General features: G+C 37.1%; 1 long non-coding RNA gene across 1 annotated transcript in view; it reads right to left on the bottom strand.

Moving 5' to 3' along the window:
- Positions 1–14,300, bottom strand: part of LOC141425740 (uncharacterized) — a 162,314-nt gene that overhangs the window by 12,459 nt on the left and 135,555 nt on the right. The window contains exon 3 of the long non-coding RNA XR_012450822.1: positions 2,536–2,650. This is a non-coding gene — a long non-coding RNA (uncharacterized lncRNA). The remainder of the gene's footprint in view (positions 1–2,535; positions 2,651–14,300) is intronic.

Genomic DNA, 14,300 nt, shown 5'->3' with positions numbered 1-14,300 from the left:
CAATCTAATCAAAGTACAATATATGCATATATGGAAATACTGAGGTGAAACTCCTCTGTACAATTAATATGCACTAAAAAGAATGGGAATCCAGATATTCTGACTCCTGTGACAGAAGTCCACCATGAAGCCATACTATCACTTGGTGATTCTGCAGAATCACAAACACTAACCCTGAAAAGAAATCAGGGATCACTTTTTCCAGTTCTTTTATAGATAGAGAACCACTATTAATGGGCTCCCAGGCTGTGAATAAAACTAATGTTGCAACATAGCACTGGCAGGCAGAGGTTACACACCATCAAGAGAAGAGAGGGGACTTTAGCTATCAGCCTTCAAATGATCTGGTCCCGCTAATACAACCATGTTTGTGGGGGACAGACTTATTATCCTCAGATGGTATTCAAGAGGTGTCACATCATCCAGCACCCATCTGATTATCATTTTGTTTTTCATGTCAGTCTGCCACAGAGGGAGAATGCTCAGAGACTTGAGCATTCTGATCCCTGAGACAGCAATGTTTTCTTATGAGTTAGCAGAATATTTATCTGCATATACCCTGTCTAAAAATCAACACAGCACATACACTCTAACCATCCTGACTTAGAAGAGGGGGAAACTGGACGAATTGACTGCACCCACATTCCAAGCATGTCTCTCACCACATCCATCCTCTCACTGCATTTGGACCAAGCCACTTGTCTTAGAACGGAGAATCTCCAAGAGTTTCCCTCCTCTCAAAGGAATAGACCTTTGGTGATTTACCATTGGGTTTCCAACCTGTGTCCTCCAGCATTTCAGGCTCTCCAAGTGGGTCAAAAGCAAACAAAAAAAGTCCTACAAACAACAACAGCTCTATCAAAATCCTGATGTGGCTATGATGAGGAAACTGAGGCCCATAGAGTTGAGATAACAACCAGAGACACAGCTAGGACTGAACAGGCTGGTAGCCCATCTCCTGATTCCTAGTTCTGCGCTGCCTCCTGGTGGAGGCAATAGGCGTGCTTCCAAAGCCACCACCATGAAAATGTTCTCCTTTCCCTTTCCCTTCCAAACTCAGAAAAAATAGAATAGTAAACTAACTGATTCACAAAACAGGTAAAGAGTTGAGTCAGAAAGAATGCTTCTTATCCATATTGTGGACTATTTTCAAAATAGTTCTTCTAAATATTTTGAGCAAAGATGACCCTACAAAATTCTTCAGGTTAAAGTGCCATGATTGCATTATAAATAAGTTTATAAGGCCATTTGAGGATTATTTAGATTATTTTCTCGTCAAGATGAGAAAAATAAGTATAATAGATTTTGAAATACATAGTTCTAGGAACCATTGTTCATTTTTCTTTTTTTGGTGGTACTGGGGTGCTTGCTAAGCAGGCACTCTACCACTTGAGCCACATTTCTAGCCCTGAAAAATTATTTTTGAGGAACACAATAGTACCTTAGAATTTTGCCTTTCTAGGCTATATTGCTTGTAAATTGTATTGATCTTTATGTTTCTGAGAACACAAATACTGGCAACATAATACTGCCATATAAAAATACTGCTTCTCTTTAAAGTGTTTCAAAGAAATACTGAACTTGGTATTCTTTCTTTTCATTCTCTCCTGATGTGTTCCTAATCATATACTTGCATGCAACAATCAAGTGGGATTGCTACTTTTGATCTGAAGCTTTGGAAGCAAATGTCTAAACCTTAATATATGTATTCATATATATGCATACACATTTAAATATGCATATATAATTACATATCAATTGTTACAGTCTACTAAATCTTATTATAAAGGTATGTGAAGGGAAAATATTTTGGTCAAAGCAGACCCAGTAGTCTCTCCTTATCTATGGAAGACATATTTAAGACCCCTAAGTGGCTGTCTAAAACTGTGGAGAGTACCAAACCCTATCAATACTATGTTTTTTCCTACATGAATATACATATCTATGATACAGCTTACTTTATAAATTAGACAGAGTAAAAGATTAACAGCAATATTCAATAATAAAAGTACAATTATAAAAATATATGTAATAATTAATATATTGCATTACAAATAAATTTAAAAGATCCATTTGAGGATTATTTGCTGTTTTACAAGATGAATCTCTTTCTCTCTCTCTCTTTCTTCCTCTAAGTAAGTATATTACTGTACTGATCTTACTTTTCTTATTGACCACGATTAACTGAAACTGCAGAAAGTGAAACCACATTTCAGGGAGAATTGCTGCATTGTAATTCTAGTTAAAAGCCAAGTACAACCTTAGAAAACATCTTTCTAAATTCACAAGCTAAGAACAAAGGGTCCACATCCTAGTTCATAAGTTTATCCTAAAAGACAGGGGGTTCTGGTCACTTCCAACTTTGCAAAACCTATGTTTAAGTCAAGTTTCATGTGGCACTTGCTTCAGCATATCTTGAACCAAAGAGGAAATAGCAATTCTGTAAAGGCCAGCTCTTGATTGCAATCTATGTGGTCTCTGGACCAACTGTTTCCACAACAGGTGCAACAGATAGTATCACTCTCCCGAGCTCACCCTCCAGCCTGATGAATTGTGTTCGTCTTCTTGGAGGATCTGTGGCTTTAGTTCTGGCTTCATTTCCAATAGACTGTTCTTCAGGAAATTTTCAGGTTACGCTGCTGTCTTTAGGCTGTGAGAAGAAAGAAAAGAGCAAGCCTCTCTGCAGGGTTGGTTTGGGATCTGTTGAGACACTTGCTGGGTTTTGTGGGGGTTTCTCTCAAAAAGTCATTGAAGCATGATTCTTTTGCTTTGTAAGTAAAGACATCTATGATATAGGAGAAGAGATATTCCACCTATTCCATCACGATGTCTGCAGAATGTTCTGAATGATGCTCAAAGCAGTAATGTTGAAAATACATAATGAGGGGATTCCAATTTAGCATGACAGGAAAACCTAGTCACTTGCTTAAGTTGCCAAAATCTTTTAGGAAAAGAGAAGTGAGTAGAGGTTGAGAAAAGGGTGTATGAAAGTGAAAATTTAGAACCCCTGATGGTAAGTCTAAATGGTGAGTTACATTACTTCAAATAAATGCATTGTTTTAATAGTGACAGAAATGCAGGCAATGTTTGTAAATAATAGCAGGAAAGCATCAAGATACAAACCAGACAAAAAAAATCTTTCCTACCATATGTTGTACTGTACTTTAATGGTTTACAAAATGAAAAGCAGTGCAGGGGTATGTCAAAGATTTCCAGTATAGTTAAAACCCCAGTGAGTTCACAAGAATCTCTTCTACAGCGTGCCTCATGGATGTCAAAGAGCTTTTTCCCAAGTGCTCTCAGTAGTAAGAAAATCACCATCTCAAAGGGCAAGTCATTCAGTTTTCAAATAACTTGAATCATTAGACTGTCCTTTCTCATTTTAAGGTTAAATCTATCTATAATTTCCGTCCCTTGCTCTACTCTCTGGAGCTATAAAAATAAGATTTGTTTCTCTTTTATATTATAGCCCACTAGCTGTAACATTTGCTATTATATTCAGCCCATGTCTCTACCCTTTCCTGGATAAATATCCCATTACCTCAAAGCATTCATAACATAATACTCTTTTATTCCTTATCCACCCTCCTGATTGTGCTCAAGTCTGGGCTTTTGAAGTTTTCAACACATTTCTATATATTGAAAATCTTTTTCTTTTATAACTTTGAGTGTTTTACCTCTTCAACCAAGCAAGCAAATGCTCTCTCTCCTCTTTCTCCCATACCATTTCCCTTTTATTTTTTCTTTTTGCCAAGAAAGTCAATTTTTTCACCATTTTAAAGCTTTTTTATTATCATATTATTCCTGTACTGGGAGTACATCATGACATTCACAAAAGTGCTTACCATATATAGTTAAATTCACCCCAATGTCAATTAAAAAAAAAAGCATTTTGCACCCACTTTTTCCAATTCCGTTCCAACAGCCCTGTAATCTTGTGTCTGTCTTCATATCCTGTTGAAATTGCCTATGATAATGTCACTGTTGATCTTTGAAGGTGAGTTGGCAAAGGTACTTGAAATGGACCTAGGTGTCAGATAGATGTGGTTACTTGGTTCTACCTCTTTTTAGTTGTATGACCTTGGCAATGTTTTTAACTTCCCTCAGTCCTGATGAATGAGTCTGAGTCATTTTTTTCTTTGATAAAATGGGTTTTTGTGAGAATCAAATGAGAATGTTTTAAAAAAGTGTATTAAAGACACAATTGGTGTCTTTACAACTGGTAAGCAACATCTGAGTAATCAGTTTTTCAAATTTCAATTCTAATTGACAAATAATAATTGTACACATTATGGGGTACAATTTGATGTTTTGATATATGCATACATTGTGGAATAATAAATCAAGTTAATTAGCATATCCATAACCAGAATTATCATCTCTTCTCTTTGTGGTGAAAACATTTAAAATCCTCTATTTTAGCTATTTTGAAATACATTTTACAATATATTGCTATTAATTATAGTTACCTTGCTGTGCAATAGAACATCGGACTTTGTTCCTTCCATCTGATTCTAACTTTTCCCATTGACCAGAGATTTGTGGTGGTCATAATTATTCATGTTTGCTCTCACCCATAGTCTGTTTGTGTTGCTATAACAAAATACCAGAGACTGGGTAATTTATAAAGAACAAAAATTTATTTCTCAAATTCTGGAGGCTGGGATGTTCAAGATCAAGACCTCAGCAAATATGGCATCTGGTGAGGGCTGATCTCTGCTTCCGAGATGGCACCTGGGTGCTGTGTCCCTGGAAGGGAAGGAACACTGTCCTCACATGGCAGAGGGCAGAACACTGTGTGTTGCCTCCTTTACAAGGCCTTAATCCCATTCACAAGAAGAGGAGCTCTCATGACCTCTTAAAGGCCTCACCTGTTAATACCACCACATTGGCCATACATCTCAACAGTGAATTTTGGAGGGACACCTGCAAGCTGTAGCAGCTGTTAAACTTCAGTGTGCATTAGGATTACCTGGCAGGTGGGTTAAGGCACAGATTTCTGAGCCCTTCCCCCAGAATGCCTAAACCATAGATTGCTGGATGCTTCCTTTAGGTATAGGGTATGATACAACATGGTGCATTTCTAACACATTTCCTGATGGTGCAGATGTTACTGGTTCAGAAGCCTCACTTTGAGAACTGCTTAGCCTGCCATTAGATAGTTCTTGGCCCTTGTGTTCAGACCTTTATTTTTTCTTTCTTTTAGATATTCTAGCATGTTTTTTTTTTGTGTGTGTGTGTGTGTGTGTGTGTTTGCTTTTTGTTTTGGCAGTGATGGGGTTTGAACTCGGGGCCTCCATAGCTCTTTTTGCTTTAGTTATTTTCAGATAGGGTCTCACACTTTTGCCTGGCCTGGTCTCAGGTTTGGATCCTCCTATCTACTCCTCTCACGCAGCTGGAATTATGGACACGTGTCACCATACCTAGCTAACTTTGTTTTTGGTTTAACCTAGAATTGCAATCCTCCTAATTCTACTTCCCAAGTACCTGGAATTACAGTGTGAGCCATCATTGCTTAGCCTGGTACACAAGTTTTTAAATATAATTTTTGCTGGCCTTCCTACTATCTCTGATTTTTCCTTCACACTGTTTCCCCCTTTTCTATAGCTAAAATCCTCTCATGTTCTGTTTTTTTATTTTCATTCTGCATGATTGTATTCTTTAAGATGAGATTGAATGGTGATAGTAAACATCCCAAAACAAAAATTTGAATAAGTCAAAAGACAACTGCTTTCTCATGTCAAGGTCTAGCTGTGGACCGTCTGGTGCAGGCATGACAACTCTGTTCTTCAAAGCTTTTGCCCCTTCTAATCTGGCTCTGTGTCCTTTATAGTTTCCATTTCCAAGGTAATTTTTGGATTAAATACAACCATATCTGCAATCCCACCATCAGGGAGGAGGAAAAGGTATAGGAAAAAAAGGTAAATGACAGCTGCCAGGTGTTAGAAACTGCCACCTAATTGGTCATAACTTCGTGTGCTGGAGAGTGAGGATGTACATTGGGTCTGTTAAAAGTGATGATATGACCTGCTATGGAAGTAGGTCACCTAGAAGTCCACCACAACACACCACAGGTGCCACATCTCATCCATGTATCAGCCACCTTACCATACACAGATACACCTAACTCTCCCCAAGAGGACTCCATTAGTTTTCTAGTGATGACATAATAAACCACTATGACTGGGGTGGCTTAAACAACAGAACTTTATTGTCTCACAGTTTTTGATCAAGGTTCTGGCAGGGTTGGTTCCTTTGGAAGGCAAGGCTTGTTTGCTTACACATGGCTGTCTTTATGCATATGCAGTGTTTTTCCAGTATGTATGCCTTCATCCAATTTTCTCCTTTTGTCGAGTCAATAGTCATATTAATACAGGCCCACCTACCCCAGTAGGGGTGACTACACCAAATAAGGTCACAATTTGAGATACTGGAAGTTATGGCTTTAACATAGGAATTTTTGGGAAGCCACAGCTCAGCCTATAACAGGAGATAACTCCTGTTTCCTATTCAGTTGTTGAAATTAACCCTGACTCTGGGATCTCTTTGGCCAAGTGCCCATACCTGGTTCAATTCCTGGTTGTGGCTCATGTGCTGGAGAGGTGGGTGAGGTGTGTTACAGCTGTGTCTTTCAAATAGCCAGCAATATGTTCAAAATGGCTTTCCTTGGAAGGGGCCATTCTCAGTCCATCTGTACCACAGATATGGCTGACTATGCCACCTTCCTGAGTCCCCTTACTTAGAGACAAACACATCTAACAAGGAAGCAACAGGTGCTGTCCTGGTGAAACACTTTCTCTTTCTAGACAGTTGTGTGGCTTGTCTAGATTCTGTTCAGACTTTCCTTCACAGAGAGGTCTTTCCAAGCCACTCTTACTCAAATATCCCTCTAGATATGTTTGCCCCCTACCATGTTTTGTAGTTTTTTTCATTTATTAAATAGACCTCTGTTTATTCTCTGTCACCCTCACTAGAATGTAAACTCCATGAGGACTGATATTTTGTGTATTTCATTAATCTCTGTAGCTGCAGCACTTAAAAGACATCATTGTTGAAGGAATGAATAAATCCTTCAAGGTTTTGCTTATCTTAGATTTCATAGTCAGTAGGTAAAAATTATACTGAGAATGGGAGAATGAATTCTTTAAATTTTGGTTCTGTGCTAATATTTCTGTGACATTATGGGTCAGAAAGGTGAGTAAGCTTATAGGCATAATTAATGATTAATTTTTAGCAGTACTGGGGTTTGAACTTAGGGCTGCATATTTGCTAGGCAAATGTGCTCCACCACTTGAGCTATACCCGCAGTCGTTTTTTGCTTTAGTTACTTTTCAGCTAAGGTCTTGAATCTTTGCCTAGGAACCTGTGGACAATGATCCTCCTACCTATGCCTCCTGCCTAACTGGGAGCACAGGCACATACCACCATGCCTGGCTTATCTGTTAAGTTGGGATTTCACAAACTTTTTTCTCAGTCTGGTCTCAAACTGTGGTTCTTTTGATCTCTGCTTCTTGAATAACAGGAATTACGGATGGGAGCCATCATGCTTAGCCAATTGCTTGGTTTTAGGGATTTCAATCAACCTTCTCAGTTTCTATGATGTATATTATCAAGGCATGGGTTCTTATTAGAGCAATGTTCAAATCACAGGTCAAATTCCTTAGGGGTCATGAAATTATTTTAATGGATCACAACTAGCATTATGAAGAAGGAGGAGGAGGAGCATAAATAGTGTAGCATATGTATCAGAACTTGTCACACATTTTAAAGAATAATACTGTAAAGTTTTTCTTCTAGTTTTATGTATCTATGTCCATGTGCACTGTGTTGCAAAGTAAAACATATTTCTTACTTTGAGTCACAAAAACAGCCACTGTTTTTGTCCCCAGGGAACAGAAATATAAAATTATCTGAATGTAATTTTTTGCCTATTCAATTTTAACTCATTTCTTCAATTCAGTTATTTTGAGGAGAGAACAATCAATTTGGTTGACAGTTAATGTTTTTCAAAACAATCTCTGCCCTTGAAAAGCTCATATTCTGGCAGGGAGAATGAAATACTATGTAGTAGAGAACATTTGACTTGCTCCACAATTTTACAGGAGTTCAGAATAGGGAGCAATTCAGTTTGACAAGATAGTTTTCTAAGAAATGTGTTCACAGTAGATTTGGGAGATATGCATAGTTAATGCTCATGAGAAAAACATTGAAGACAAACTTTGCTTCTTTCACACTTTTGATTAGTCCCAGCCTAGGTGGAAGAACCATCTTAAGCTACTGAATCAGTTTTGTTCAGAGCTTCACGGTATTTGGATTCATTTTAACATGGTACATATTATAGAATGTACATGTGTTTGTAGATAAACACATACATACACATGCATATATGTATGCTCTTTCACAGGTTTGTATATAAAATTCTCCACAGGAATAGTTCATATAACATGTATATGTCTTTATTTTGATACTTTTAGGGGTATAATAACAATTTTAATATAAATCTTAGGCACTGTAGTTTAACTCTTGCTTTCAGTTGAGAATTGTTTTCATTTGTGGAATAGTACAATTATGTGTCTTTTCATATGATGTCTATTGTTTTAGGCTTTCCAGACTATGCTAACCATTCTTACTGGGGTTTTCATCATATTTGTCACGCCATATGATTCATTTTTTGAGAATTACTATCTTAAGTATTTGACAAAGTAGCACTGGAGGTTTATACATTTTTAAGAATTTGATATGAAAAAAATCATCACTGTGAGCAATGATAATATATTAGAAGCAAGCAGCACCTTCCAGCTTCTCAGTGGCTTGGAATCAAAACAACCAGAAAACAGCTTTGTAGACAGGTGGGCAACTGAGTGAACACTCTGAAGTCCAATATTGGACAGATGGATACTTGGAGAGATCTGAAGACTCTGGTTATTGAAACAGAGGACCAGAAAAGGTGCACGTCACTGAGATAGTAACTCTGTAGCATGGCAGAGGGGAAGAGTAAAAGAAAGGAGAAAAGAGAAAGAAGTATTATGGCAGGAAATTAGCACAGAAACGGATGCAAGACAGAGGTACAGCTCTACTCCATTCCATGTCTCTGCCCCAAATCTCTACTATTTTAATGAGCTTGCTTCATTGTTGTTTTGCCTGGGCCACACTAGTCCACCAGACAGACACTGAGTATCCACTCTTGTTTCACCTGTCCACCCATCTATTATCTATCATCTATCTATCATCTATCATCTATCTATCTATCATCTTTCCTTCTTTGTTGCACTTTTTCTCCTTCTAATAGTAAACATCTTTTATTTTCTCTTTCTCCCATTTTGACCTTCACTTTTAACCTTTTCCCTCTGTTCTTCCTTTCACTTTTTAAATGTTCTAAAATTTTCTTTTGTTTTCCACCTCTCATTTTCTTGTCTCATTTTTATTTCTGCTTTTAAGTTATCTTTCAAAACTTTTTGATTTATATTATGTATGCCCCCACTATTCCTACCATTTTTGTTAAGAGTTGTGGATGTGACAGTTGATACTTAGCTTTTACTTTATTTCTGTACCTGGTTCACTGTTATTTATTGCTATTACAGTGAACTGTTTCTTTCTATACAGTACTGAGGATCAAGCATGACATTTTGAATACATGGTGTAGAAGCACTGCCATTGAACTATACACCCAATCTAGCTAAGAGTCAGCATATATTTCTCTACATACAACCACCCCTATTCACATTTCAGCAAATACTTTAAATCAGAGAATAGGGGAGATTAAAATGCCAAGCTGACAACCAGGCTCCAAGTAGGCATGGCTAGGGACAGCTTGAAGATCTATTCCTGGACATCAACCCCTACAAGAAACAACAGAGAAATGACAATAGACTGAACACTGTCCACAGCATAGGTTGCTTCCAAACCCTTTCAGACTATATGTTACTGATAAGACTGGAGGAGTAATTACAAAGTGTAGATGCCAAATACTCTGTTGCTTATAATAAATCTGCCTGATCTACTGGGAGTGCCCCACTCTTGTGAGGCCTACACAGAAAGCAAGACACTCAGGCTCTGACACAGTACTCACTGTGCCAAAATACATTAATCTCCACCAAAGAAATAACAGGAAACTATATTACAAAGTCCAGTTGTACATATATTTATTACTTTGCAACAATCCCAAATCCCAGGACATATGGTCAAGAGAAGGCTATTCCCCAAAGAGGCACTCACAAAAAAATGGAAGAGATATCCATTACAACAGATGTATAAATCTCAATGTAGAGATACAAGAAATATGAAAAAACAAGGCAACCTGACTATTCCAAAAGTTCATAATTCTCTAGAAAATGACCCAAAAGATACTGAAATGGAAGAAATGCCAGATAAATAACTCAAAAGAATGATTTAATTTTTCTTAAAAAGATCAATGATTTCCCCAAAAATGCACCAGAATAATTGAATGAATTATGGAAGGAAGACAACATACGATATGAATGAGAAGTTCAATAAAGAGGTAGAGATTTTCAATAAAACAAGCAGAAATCTTGAAAATGAAAAGTTGAATAAGTCAAATAAAAAAAAATCCCAGCAGGAAGCCTCATCAATAGACTAGCTCAAAAGGAAGATGGAATTTCAGAGTTTGAAGAAAGGTTGATGAGTTAGAACATTCAAAAGAACATGCACTATCTCTGGGACACAGTTAAAAGACCAGAGCTCCATATTTTTAGTGTAGAAGGTGCTGGGGTACAGACTAAGGCAAAGAAAGCCTATTTGATAAAATAATAGAAAAATATTCCCCATATTTGAGAAAATCAAGAGGCATTTAGAACCTCAAACAGACATGACCAGAAAGGAACCTCCCAATGCTGTATTATGAGAAAGATGCTGAGGGAACCCAACAAAGAACATTGAAAGTTGTAAGACAGAATCCATTTCACTGGTAAAGACAAACCTATCAGAATAACAGTAGATTTCTCAACAGAAACTGTAAAGGCCAGGAGATCTTGGAATGATATATTCCAAACCCTTAAAGATAGTAACTTGTAGATTAGTATTTCCAGCAAAGTTATCATTCAGAGTCAAAGGAGAAATAAAGACCTTCCAAGATAAGCATAAACTAAAGGAATTCATGATCAGTAATGCAGCACTGTGGAAAATTCTTAAAGGAATCCTATATAAAAGGAAAATAAACATAGTCACAGGAGCACAGGAAAGAATAAATCCTAGTCAGAGAGCAAATAAGCAAATGAAAACTAGGAATTAATTAAACATTAGAAAAAATAAGAAAATGAGAGGAATTAGTACATACTTTCCATTGGAATCCTGAATGTAAATGATCTTCATTTCCCAACTAAAAAATATAGACTGGCTGATTGGATTAAAAAACAAGGGTAAACTGCTTGCTGCTTACAAGAAACATACCTCACCAGCAAAGACATTCACAGACAGAAATAAAGGGATCAAAAATTATATTACAAAGAAATAGAATCTAAAGGCAAGCAGGAGTAGCTATACTCATGTCAAACAAAGCAGACCTCAAGCCAAAATTAGTCAGAAGAGATAGCTAAGGTTACTACATATTTGTAAAGGAAACATACATTGAGAAGATTAACAATTGTCTCTCTCTCTCTCTCTCCATATATATATATACATGCAATGAATGTTTGTGAGCACAACTTCAAAAACCAAACATTACTAGACATAAAACAAAGATAGGCCCCCAATATTATAATAATGGGTTGCCTCAATACCCTACTCTCACAATTGATAGGTCATTCAGACAAAAAAATTAATAAAGAAAGTTCAGAGTTAAACTATGCTACAGATAAAATGGACTTAACAGACATCTAAAAAATGTTCCATCCCCAAACTGCAGAATGTACATTCTTTTTTGGCACTCCATAGCACTTTCTATAAACTGTATAATATTTTATCCGCAAAAGCAAATCTTAACAAGTATTAAAAATTGAAACAATTTCTTAAATCTTATCAGATCATAATAGAATGAAAGTAGAATTCAACAGCAAGAGAAACTAAAGAAACTATACAAAGACATGGCCATTGAACAAAATAGTTTTAATGATCAGCAGGTCATCAAAGAAATCAGGGGAACATTTAAAACTTCCTAGCATTAAACAGAAATGGGAAAAAAAACACGTAAGCATCTGTGAGGGGCTGGAGGCATGGCTCAAGTGGTAGAGCAATTACCTAGCAAGTGTGAAGCCTGAGTTCAAATTCCAATACCACTGGAAAAAAAATGGAAGAAAGAATCTGTGGGATACAGCAAAGACAGTTCTAAGAAGGAGATTTATAGCTATGGATGCCTACATTAAAAAAATCTCAGAGCTGAAATCAGTGAAATAGGTTCTAAAGAACAAGATGAAGGATCAACGAAGCAAAGAGTTGGTTCTTTCAGAAGATTAGCAGGATGAACAAACCCTTAGACAAACTAACTAGAAGAAAGATGGAAAACCCAAATTAATAAAATTAGATACTACAACATATACCAGTGTCATTCAGAGGATCATTAGGAAATATTTTTGAAAACTTATATTTCAATAAATTGGAAAGTCTAGAGGAAATGGATAAATTCCTAAACACATCATCTACTAAAGTTCAACCAAAAGGATACACATGACATAAACAGATGAGTAACAAGCAATGAAATTGTAGCAGCAATAAAAAGTATCCAAACAAAATACTCTGGAATTAATAGGTATAGGCAAGAACTTTCTCAGTGGAACCCCAGCAGCACAGCAACTAAGAGATAGCATAGATAAATGGGACTTCATAAAACTAAAAAGCTTCTGCTCAACAAAAGAAATGGTCTCTAAACTGAAGAGACCACCCACAGAGTGGGAGAAAATAATTGCCAGCTATACATTAGACAAAGGACTGATAACCAGAATATATAGGGAACTTAAAAAACTAAATTCTCCCAAAATTAATGAACCAATAAAGAAATGGGCAAGTGAACTAAACAGAACTTTCTCAAAAGAAGAAATTCAAATGGCCAAAAAAACACATGAAAAAATGCTCACCATCTCTAGCAATAAAGGAAATGCAAATTAAAACTACACTAAGATTTCACCTCACCTCTGTTAGAATAGCCATCATTAGCAACACCACCAACAACAGGTGATGGCAAGGATGCAGGGAAAAAGGAACCCTCTTACACTGCTAGTGGGAATGTAAACTAGTACAACCACTCTGGAAAAAAATTTGGAGGCTACTTAAAAAGCTAAACATTGATCTACCATATGATCCAGCAATACCACTCTTGGGGATATACCCAAAAGACTGTGACACAGGTTACTCCAGAGGCACCTGCACACCCATGTTTATTGCGGCACTATTCACAATAGCCAAGTTATGGAAACAGCCAAGATGCCCCACTACTGATGAATGGATCAAGAAAATGTGGTATCTACACACAATGGAATTTTATGCAGCCATGAAGAAGAACGAAATGTTATCATTCGCTGGTAAATGGATGGAATTGGAGAACATCATTCTGAGTGAGGTTAGCCTGGCCCAAAAAAAAAAAATCATATGTTCTCCCTCATATGCGGACATTAGATCAAGGGCAAACACAACAAGGGGATTGGACTTTAAGCACATGATAAAAGCGAGAGCACACAAGGGAGGTGTGAGGATAGGTAAGACACCTAAAAAACTAGCTAGCATTTGTTGCCCTTAACGCAGAGAAACTAAAGCAGATACCTTAAAAGCAACTGAGGCCAATAGGAAAAGGGGACCAGGATCTAGAGAAAAGGTTAGATCAAAAAGAATTAACCTAGAAGGTAACATACACGCACAGGAAATTAATGTGAGTCAACTCCCTGTATAGCTATCCTTATCTCAACCAGGAACACTTGTTCCTTCCTATTATTGCCTATACTCTCTCTTCAACAAAATTAGAGATAAGGGCAAAATAGTTTCTGCTGGGTATTGAGGGGGTGGGGGGGAGAGGGAAGGGGCAGAGTGGGTGGTAAGGGAGGGGGTGGGGGCAGGAGGGAGAAATGACCCAAGCCTTGTATGCACATATGAATAATAAAACAATAAACAACAACAACAACAAAAACTAGATAGCATTTGTTGCCCTCAATGCAGAGAAACTAAAGCAGATACTTTAAAGCAACTGAGGCCAATAGGAGAAGGGGACCAGGAATTAGAGAAAAGGTTAGTTCAAGAAGAATTAACTTAGAAGGTAACACACATGCACAGGAAATCAATGTGAGTCAACTCCCTATATAGCTATCCTTATCTCAACTAGCAAAAACCCTTGGTCCTTCCTATTGTTGCTTTTACTCTCT

Source organism: Castor canadensis, chromosome 8 (assembly GCF_047511655.1).
Source record: "Castor canadensis chromosome 8, mCasCan1.hap1v2, whole genome shotgun sequence".
Taxonomy (NCBI): domain Eukaryota; kingdom Metazoa; phylum Chordata; class Mammalia; order Rodentia; family Castoridae; genus Castor; species Castor canadensis.
Note: the sequence above shows the minus strand (reverse complement) of the source record. Positions and strands in the feature narration are given on the sequence as shown.